Consider the following 11,359-nt stretch of genomic DNA (forward strand, 5'->3'; position numbering starts at 1 on the left):
ACCAAAATTATTTTCGCTAGGGCTTACGGTACATGACAGGTGCTAAAGGTGACTAAAGATTCTTACGGTGGTTAGGATAACATGCTATCTTTATCGATGATATGCTAAAATGTCTCTCGACCTATTTAAGCGTCTAATTTCCTAATCCTCTTGGACCAGGGGAATTTTTGTTCACTATCAAGATTTTACCTCAGGTTAACCAACATTGTTACAGCGCTGATTATTAAAAGAAGTATTTTCGAGTCCCTGTTGATAATTCACTTTCTACTATATTTGATTTCTTTCTCAGCAAATCAAAGTAGGTGCGTCTACTATTTTCAACCAACAGACATTAATTAAAACTTCAGAATTATCAAGAAATCCTAACACTTATTAAATCTTGAGTATTTAGCACCTCATCACGACCTAACCCTAGATCCCATAATTCAGGTTAACAGAGTTTAGCCACTTATGATCCAAAGAACAAAACACATAATTGAATTCATAATTGAGAAGATTAACTTACAGAGATGAATAATAATTAGTGAATCGTAGATTAGATCACAAAGGAAAATCCCCAAAATAGTTATATTGTTCGAATCCAAAAATATAGAGAAAGAAATATCGAAAAATATTCTCCAAGACTCAAGTATCGAACTCTCTTTTGAATAATGATGATGATGAATAAATCCCCAGAAAAACCTAAAACAAGGATTTAAATAGTTCAACCTAAATAATGAAATAAAATTAAAGTTGCATCTTTTTCTCGGAATAGACGACGACATCTGTGACAGCTTGTCAGGAGTTTGATGGCTTATAATGGATGTCATTAGCTCCTCTGCACTTTTGGCTTCTGCTGTCTAAGGCTGACGACGACGTTGACGCCTTATCACCAACCTGACAGCTTATCACGAATGTCGTCACAAAAATATCTTTAACTTTCATTCTCTGTTCAAGGCTGACAACATCCATGACAGCTTATCACTAGGCTGACGACTTATCATGAATGTCGTCAGCCATACTTGTCCTTTATTTTCCTTCACTTTTCAGCCTTTTTGCTTCCATTATTTTTGGTTCTCCTACATCTCAATATTTACTGCAAAAATCAAAGTAAACCAATCAAAAATAACTAAAGTTGCTAAAGACCTTACAATTATTTAGAGTTAAAAGCCTCAAATATGTTAGCGTAGGCTCACACATCACAGTCCCAATTGGGGATAATGTTGATAGGACATACTCTACTCATGGGATCCATACTTAATCTAGGGGTCCAATTCTAAATCATTTTAGAGTTCTATTAGTTCCTTCTAGTCCTTCTCAAACTCCTCCAGCTAATGTGACAAATGTTAAGTTTCGTCAGTCTATCCATATGTTGTCACAATTAGTAGCTACTCAGTTTGAGCGTGGTGTTCCTGTTACTCCATATTCTGAGGCCACAATGGTTGGCTAATTCATGAGGTTAAACCCTTTGACCTTTATAGATGCTAAGGTAAAAGAGGATCTTCAGTGTTTTTTAAATAAGATGGAAAAGATTTTTAGGGTTATGCATGCCACGAATATAGAAAGGGTGGAGTTTACATCCTACCAACTAAAAAATATAGTGCACCAATGATGGAAGGAATGGGATCAAATAAGGGGTGACACTGATGAATGATCTTATGGAAGGACTTCACTAATGCATTCTTGGATAGCTTATGTCCTCAAGTGTTGAGGAAACTGAATGCAGAGGAGTTTGTTAATCTGAAGCAAAGGAAGATGTCAGTTAAAGTGTATGCCTTAAAGTTTTACCAATTGTCTCGGTATGCTCCAGAGATGGTGTCTGATATAAGGGCTCAGATGATAAATCTTTCTTTAGGACTATCTCGTGAGTTGATCCTTGAAAGTAAGGCTGCCTTACTGATCAAGGACAGGGATATTACTAGGTTGGTTGTTTACATGCAATAGGTAGAGGAAAAGAAGAAAAAGAAGGCTAAAATATGAGAGAGGTAGGGCAAGAAGTTTAGATTCTTGAAGTAGGGCGGTGGCCAATAGCAGAGTGGTAGAGATGGTGGTATGTGACCTAAGAAAAAGTGGGGCAACTCTAGGTATTATTCGACGGCTAGTTCTCCCAACCTAAAGTCGTTGGGTGATAGGTATTTACACGGTGGTGACAACTTTAGGGCACAGGGTATCCAGTCTCAGGCTAGTAGGGCTCAATAGGCTCCATCATATCCTTCCTATAGATTATATGGTCTCTTACACAAGGGTGAGAGAAGGGATAGGTGCTTCAACAGTATCAGCCAGGACATATGCTCAAAAACAATCCCATTGTTAAAGTTGCCTCTATGGAAAATAAGGTTCTGATTACTTTGTCTTTAGCTCCAGCACCAAAGGGTGCACCCTCTAGTTCAAGCAACGGTTGGAACTATCTTTATGCTCTCACTACCTTCAGGAGTTTGAGTCATCGCCTAATGTCATGATTGGTATGCTAAAACTATTTTCTTGCGATATATATTATATACTTGATCCAGGGTCCACTCTCTTATGTGACCCTTTTTGTAGCTATGCACTTTGGTTTTAGTCCAGAGTGTGTTTCAAACCTTCTTTCTATCTCTACCCCGGTATATAACTCTGTGATTATTAAAAGAGTCTAGAGGGAGTGTGTGGTATTATTTGGTAGTAAGGAGACTTTGGTGAATTTTAATAAATTAGATATGGTTTATTTTGATGTTATTTTGGGGATGGATTGGTTGTACTCTTTCTATGCATCCCTACATTGTTAGACCCATAGGGGTTGTCTTTAAATTTCTTAATAATCCTTTTATTGAGTGGGAGGGTGGTTCCCTAGCTCCTAAGGGGAATTTTATATCATATCTTAGAGCCCAGAGATTAATCTCTGAGGGGCGTCTCTATCAGCTAGTCCAGGTCAAAGATTCTAACTCAAAGGGTCCTTCTTTCAATTTGGTTCTGGTGGTGAATGAATTTTCTGAGGTCTTCCCTGATAATCTTCTTAGTGTCCCTCCAGATAAGGAGATTGAGTTTAGGATTGATTTTATTTTAGATACCCATCTAATTTCTATTCCCCCAAATAGAATGGCTCCGACAGAGTTAAAGGAGCTCAAGGTACAATTCTAGGATATTTTGGATAAGGGTTAAATCCATCATAATGTGTCCTCATAGGATGTACCAGTGATGTTCATCGTAAGAAGGATAGTTCCCTTCGAATGTGTATTGACTATCGGTAGTTGAATTAGGTGACGGTAAAGAACAAGTATCCTCATCCAGGAATAGATAACTTATTTGATCAGTTGTAGGATTCCAAATTCTTTTCTAAGATTGATCTTTAGTTTAGGTATCATCAGCTTAAGATTAAGGAGGTGATATCCCTAAGACAACTTTTCATGCCCATTATATGCACTTTGAGTTCTTGGTTATGTATTTTGGGTTGACCAATGCCCCAGTGGCATTCATTAATTTAATAAATAGGGTATTTCATCAATTTTTACAATTGTTTGTCATTGTGTTCGTAGATAACATTTTGGTGTACTCAAAGAGTGAGGTGGATCTTGCCAATCACCTCTGTGCTTTAGTACAGAGGAGAGCAGTTATTTGCCAAGTTCTCTAAATGTGAGTTCTGGTTAAACGTTGTCATTTTTTTGGGTCATAATATTTCTAGTAAGGGGATTATGGTAGTTCAGCAAAAGGTTGTTGTGGTTAAGAAGTGGCCTAGAACCACGACTACAGTCGATATTTGGTGGTTCTTAGGTTTAGCTGGCTACTACAACATGTTTGTGGAGAAATTTTCTTCTATAGTTGCCGTACTAACTAAATTTACTCAGAAAAGGGTTTAGATCCTGTAGTCGGATGTGTGTGAGGGTAGTTTTAAGAAGCTGAAGGATAAACTAACTTCGGCTTCTATTTTGACATTACCTTAAGATACTGAGGGGTTTGTGGTTTATTGTGAAGCATCCCGTGTAGGACTCGGTTATGTGTTGATGCCGCATGGCAAGGTTATAGCCTATGTCTCTAGGTAGTTAAAGGTGCATAAGAGAAATTATCCTACTCATGATTTAGAGCAGTTAGCTGTAGTATTTACATTGAAAATTGGTGTCACTATTTTTATGTGGTGCATGTGGATGTCTTTTCTCATCATATAAGCCTGCAGTATGTGTTTACTCAGAAAGAGTTTAGCCTTAGGAAAAGGAAATGGCTTGAGCTTCTCAAGGACTATGACGTGAGTCTTTACTACCACCTAAGGTAAAGCTAACGTGGTTGATGATTCTCTTAGCAGGTTATCCATTAGGATTCTTGCTCATGTCGATAAGGAGAAGAATGACTTGGTGAAGGACATTCACCATTTGTTTAACCTTAGAGTTTGTCTCTTGGACTTGAGAATGGTGATGTGTTTGTTCAAAAAGTGGTGCAGTCATCTCTAGGTGCTGAAATTAAGGAGAAGCAAGTGTTAGATCTAATGTTGATGAGGATTAACTGCAATGTTGGTAGGAAAAAGGGTGATGGCCTTTGAGATTAGTGATGATGGTACTTTGTGGTACCAAGGGAGGTTACGTTTCCCTAACATCGATGGTTGGCAAGAAAGGATATTAGCTGAGATGCATGAATCATACTATGTCGTTCATCCTGGTTCAACAAAAATACATCATGATCTCAAGGAGATGTATTGGTGGAACAGTAAGAAAAAGGATGTGGCTGATTTTGTAGCCAAATGCATGGTGTTTCAACAAGTGAAAGTTGAGCACATAAGGCCCAGAGGATTGGATCAAGAAATCGAATTGCCTAAATAAAAATGGGAAGTAATCAACATGGATTTCGTTACCAGTCTTCCTCGATCTCGGAATCAATTTTATTTGGTTTGGGTCATTGTGGATAGGATGACAAAGTTTGCTCACTTTTTCCCATGAGGATTAATTTCTCTGTTTAGGATTATACAAGGTTGTATTTTTATAAGATTGTAAAGCTGCATGGGGTACCTATTTCTATTATATCTGATCATGGTATGTAGTTTACATCTTACTTATGGCGGTCATTTCAGAAATGGTTAGGGACTAAAGTGAGTCTGAGTACTTCTTTCCATCTGCAGTTGGATGGGTAGGTAGAGAGAATTATTCAGACATTGGAAAATATGCTTGTGGTATGCGTGACTTACTATGGTGGTAGTTGGGTTGAGAATTTACCTCTTATAGAGTTTTATTACATTAATAGCTATCACTCTAGCTTCGGGATGGCTTCTTTTGAAGCCTTGTATGGTAGTAGGTGTAGATCTACTATCAGTTGGTTCGAGCTTTGTGAGGCAGATATGTTTGGCCTAGATTTGGTTTACCAGGCCATGAAGAAGGTGAAGGTGAGTCAGTATAGACTTAAGGCTGCCCAAATTTGCCAAAATTCCTATACGGATGTGAGGCGACGAGATTTAGAGTTTGAGGTTGGGGATAGGGTATTCTTAAAGATGTCTTCCATGAAGGGAATTATGCAATTTAGTAAGAAGAGGAAGCTCAGTCCCTAGAATGTGGGTCCTTACTTGGTTTTGCGAACAGATGGTAAGGTTGCATATGAGTTGGAGTTGCCTTCTAGTTTGAACTCCATTCATCTGGTGTTTCATGTTTCTATGTTGAGGAAATGTATGGGTTATCCGTCTCAAGTAGTTCCTATTAAAGATAATTGTATCTTGAATTCTTTATCTTACGAGGAGGTCCCTACCTATTGAGATCTTGGATCGGCAGGTTCACCGGTTATGGACGAAAGATGTTGCTTAGGTTAAGGTTTTATGGAGGAACCATGAGATTGAAGAGGCTACTTGGGAAGCGGAAGAGGACATAAAGTCCAAGTACCTGTTCTTTTTTTCTTCTCCCAAAATTTGTGCAGAAGGTATTTGTCTTTATTATACTTTTGTTTTCAAACTTTGTTAAAGGAAAGAATGATTTCCTTGCATCCTTGTTTTCTAACTTAGTTATAGGTCAGAATAGGGGTGTGGAGGTTTAAATTATATTTGTACTGCCTTGATCCATCATTCGAGGATGACTGATCCAAGTGGGGGAGAATTGAAACACCCTGGGTTTCAGTCCTTGGAATTTCTTGGGTTTTGAGTCACTATTAATCATAAAACTCGCCATACGAGCCATATGGTGAGGATATGGGTTGTGAGACCCAATTCGTATGCTAACCAGTGTTTGGTGGTTGAGTTTCTGGGTTGATAATGGTTTGGTGGTATGGTTCATATGGTTGGTGATGGGTTTGTTGGTTGATCCTTCACTTAATATAAAACTTGGTGATTTGGCATACCTCTGAGACGAGTGGCTTACTAAGAGCCGTAAGGATCAGATAGGAGTTGTCTGATCTAAATCTTATGTTGTCCAGTGTCCAGCCTAAATATTTCTGCCTAGGGTACGGGTTGAAAGTACAGATCATATGATCTTGGTAAGACTGGAGCAAGGGGAGTCATATGGTGGACAATGTGTGATGTCCAACATCTTATCCAGGGTATGAGTGGTGGGTACCACTCGTATGATGTTGGTACAATTCAAGAGGGGAAGTCGAACCTTCCCGCAGGAATTTTTATAGTTTAAGTTGGGGGTATTCTAGACATTTCCCCTCTTAACCTCTTATGATCGACCTAAAACACTATTGGGAATTTACCCAATTATTCTAATTTAAAATACTTAGAAACTCTCTCTAAACTCTCTCAGGCTCTTGGCTGAAGTAAAGGCTGTAATTTCCTTCAAGGTGGTAAATTAAGGCTCTAAAAGGGTGATTTCTCTCCATCTTCTTTGTAATCCCAGGCATGTTATTCCTCCCTCATTATTAGTTCAAATAAAGGCATGTTGTATGAATGGTTTTCATAGCATAATTGTGATATAGTTTTGGGTTTTTAATTATATGTTGGGAGTTTTGGTTATTAATGATTGATTTACGTTTTACCATGTGTTTACTTATGGTTTTCATATTATAATTGTGGTTTGAACATGTGGTTACATGGGAATGGTCAATTGGTATTTGGCGTTGGTATTGGGAACTATATTCTCTTTCATATTTGTTAAATTGTCTATAAGAATGCTTTTACTACATAATTGGACTTTCATTGAAAACTTTCCATAGTATAATCTGGTAATGGAAACATAAAGCGGTTAAATGGCTTTAATGGCTAAATAGTAAGGCCTTGGTGGCCGGCCACGGCTTTGATTTAAAACCTTGTGGGGTGCAAGCGAATCCCCCAAGAGAATCTAATAATGGTACCTACGGGGTACATGAGAATCCCCTAGGTGATTGGCTAAGGACATTTCATGCAAGCTATAGTTGGTATGACGATACCACTTCTTATAGCCTTGGTTAATAATATATGGAATTGTTGGTTTAGTTGTATGCTAATGGTTTTAATTGGGCAATAATGGTGGGTTGTGATAGCTAATAGTAAAGGTATGATTCCAATGGATAGACACTGGAAACTCATGTTTTTCGATATGAGGATTGGTCACGGAAACCATATACTTGTAGGGTACACGGGAATCCCCCAAGTTATACTTGTATAAGATATCATTGAGGGTTAAGGGTACACGGGAATCCCCTTCCTCTATGATATCTCCTGTTTGTACGGCTATATTCACTGGGTCCCATTCAAGGGGTAACACTGGACCCATATAGCCCATGGGAGGTTCTAGGATAGTTAAGCTACACACACCCAGGTTAATGGTTTTAAATGCATGTTAAAACCATTTCCTTTCTCGACATGGATTATATATATGTGTGTGTGTGTGGATGTGAATGCATATGGTTATTTAATTGGTTTTAAATGTTGGCATTATTTTATCCTTATCTTGAGTGCATGCTAGCGTTCAGCCGCTAACTTTTCTTCGGTCCCTGTATCCCCACGCGATGCAGGAATCGGCCATACTACTCTTTTTACTCAGTGATCAGATTCGGGGACAGCTTAGAGTTGGATTAAAGTGGTGAGCTTCAATATTTTGAAAGGCTCCATTTTATGTTATTGTCTTGTCGTCATACTTTAGCTATTTCTTACACTTTGGTTTTGGATATGTTTGGGGGCATATCTCGATCAAATATTGTTTTAACTTTGGTTAGAGGCTTTGTGAGACTACTATGGGCTGGTATGGGCGATGTTGGCAATGGTGCCAGCCTTGGCATTGGTATTAGTATTATGGCTGATACCGTTTAACTATATTTGATTTGTGGTTGTTCCATCTTATCATGCTATGGAATGTTTTTGGATTGGTTTACGTTATGGTTGTTGGTTTGGTATTGGATTGTTTGACTCATTTAGCTTGGTCATGGTCATGGACCTATTCAGGAATCTTGGATGATACATAATTCTATCTTGTTATGTGTTCGAAATTCATCCGACTTAGGATACATGATTGGATGTTGGGTTAGGTTTGGGGGTGGTCTCGTGTCCTTGTTGTACTTAGGATTCCCATTACGATAAGGCCTGGGTTTTGATCGTGTCACCCATGATCATGTCCCAACCAACTATCTTATAACCTAGGCAAGCCTAAGTTCAGGATTAAATTCCCAAAGGTAACTAAGTACCTCACACACACATAATATTGGGGATATCATCAACTAGTACCTATCAAGTTCATGGAATACTAAGCTAAGATTATTAGTACTATTACCAAAGGGATAACTGAAACATAGTTCTCTACTTGTGATCATACTATTAAGTGTCTTGTAGCCATCTCTTGACGTAGGCCTGATAAGGTAGGAGCCTGGAAATCACAAAGCCATGCACTCATTCGGCCGTCAAAACTATCAATTAAGTATGCAACTCTCTAATATACTCTGTCGTGGCTGCCATCATCCTTACCTCAAAAGCCTCCATAGTGGTTCAGGCCCGAGGCTAGATCTAAGTGAATAATATGTCTAACTAAGTGTTTATCTGAGTAAGGCAAGCAATCACCTTCTCTTGTCTCTCAACTATCTACTAAATAAATTCACGTAGCATATTCAAAAACCCAGTAGATATTGGTTGGCGGGGAAGTAGAAGCCTCGAATGCTGCTGAAGTTGCCACTAGGTCTAGTGCGGATGTGCCTGTAGTTCCCGCACTACCTGTGGTAGTATGGGGCTCTACTCTATAACTACAAATTTTTGTGTCCATGCTCACATCATCCTATCAATATGCTCAGCCATAATAGAGGGCCCTTGAAAAAGGGTTGTACCAGAAGACAAAGATGGATACATTTTATGTGCAAGGATTGGGTTTACAGCATCCTTAATCAAACTAATGTCTACAACGTGGGTCACCAGGATATCCCGATCCACCTATGGAATAGGTGACACTGTGGCTACATTATAAAATTATTGTATCAAATATAGGAAGAAAAAGGTGGCGTTCTCACTAAATGCTATCACGTGGAGCTCAGTCTGGATCCACCTCACCAAGTAAATGGCATAACCAGCAATCGGGTTAGAAATCAAAGCAAATCTGTCCTAGGTGAGTATGTTGTTTGTAGAAGATGAGCTCAATCTATGTCACACCACCACCCACTAAAACTTTGTTGTAACATACAGCAGCGCCTTTTTTATCCCACTCTTTCCCTCAACCTACGAAATTCATAATGTCCATATTCATATCATTAGTTGGTAAACTAGTGAACACACCATTCAGGTTAAGAAATTGAATCATTACACTCGTAATATCATAGTTCACTCCTTGGGGAAACTTATAAAGAATGATGGCTCCTGACTTAATTGGTCCAACATACCCCAAATCTTCTTCTGAATCAACATAAACTGGTAAGTATTGATAAGAAGTGGGTGATTGAACTTTATCCCTTATAACTCTGTTGAGTGTTGTCGGCGTTGTTCTTTCTATCTCAATTTTTTCTCTTATACTGCATGATGAGAATTCACCAACCTTATATTCTCTCAACTAATAACTGAGCAGTGGTTTGGACGGTTGTCTCATGAATATCATGAAAATGTGAAGGATTTAAGGCAAGTGGGTCATCTTGAACCCACTCATGATGAACCCCATGCTTAGGTTCTGACATCCTACAATTTTGTAATGGGGTCCATTCAAGCTCTGTATCAAGTGGGATCAAGGTGTTTCCTTTACTCTGAGTACTTGTCATAGAACATTGTACACCCAAAAATAATATAAAACAAATAACCAACAACCTCAACAAACTCTATCAATCAATCCATAACTGTACTCCCCAGAAATAGTGCAAAAAAGTATAATGCGGTCGCTGTTAAATATAGAACCTACAAATGATGGGGTCGACACACAGGGAATAAGCAAATATCTATCAAGATCTTGTTGATGTAGTCAGAAAAGTGAAAAATGTAAATAGTGGGATTTTTTAAGAACAATAGTAGTAGTAATGATTCTTGAACACTTTAGGTTGAAATCAATATAAGACGATCACTAGGATTATGTTCCCCCTGACTTACTAACTCTACAGACTTATCATGCAAGTAAATCTATCACGATGCCTTGCATTCAAAATCCAACAAGTTATGTATCACCAACCGTCTCTCGATATCCTTTGATAAATTTCATTCATTTTCTCTTAGTCTCAGAGTATCGTATTACCAACCCTTGTTCTGAATCCCAGATTAACTATCTCCTCTAGGTCTCAAGTTAATTAGATGAAGGTTGGTATCTTCAAACTGACATTATGATATTCTTTTTCTAATATCAACTTCTCTCTCAAGTTATTATCAATTACAGTAGGATCATAGCATTTGTAGTTTCTAAGAAAGCAATTAATACGAAGAAAATCACAATACAAGCATAAACACTAATCAAAAAAGGCTTTACACTTCCTCTACTTTATTATTCCGCCAGGGTTCCCATAACCCTAGTAAAGAATTTTAGCCTCTAATGTTTGCAAGAAAACCCATAGAATTTGCAATAGAAAGTATATAAATAATCTCCCAATGAATTAAGAATGAAAACCAGAATCACAAATTAATCTCAAACCATAAAAGTCAAGAACAAGAATTCCAAGATCAAAAGTGGATCTCAAAATCAATATAGTGTTGTAAGTATAAAGAATGCGTACACTAACAACAAAACATCAATGGGGTATTTATAGTTTAAATTAGAACCCTAAAAGTTCCAACTAAAATAAAATAGGAAAACTAAGTCGGCACCTACCTACGCACCAACTTACGAACCATGGGTACTACCTACGGACCCTAGGTGGGTTTCTTAGTCTTAGAGGTAAATTCCAGCTTCAAATCATCCACTTATGAGAGTACCTATAAGGGTAGTAGGTGGTACTTACGCCCTGTAGGTGGCCTTCATAATTCTCAGAATAAACATCAGATCTTTAGAACCTTCTTTTAACACTTACGTGCCCACTTATGCCCATCGTAAGTACCACTTACGGCCCGTAAGTAGGTGCATAATTGGACTTCAACAAC

This window comes from Capsicum annuum, chromosome 7 (assembly GCF_002878395.1).
Source record: "Capsicum annuum cultivar UCD-10X-F1 chromosome 7, UCD10Xv1.1, whole genome shotgun sequence".
Lineage (NCBI taxonomy): Eukaryota > Viridiplantae > Streptophyta > Magnoliopsida > Solanales > Solanaceae > Capsicum > Capsicum annuum.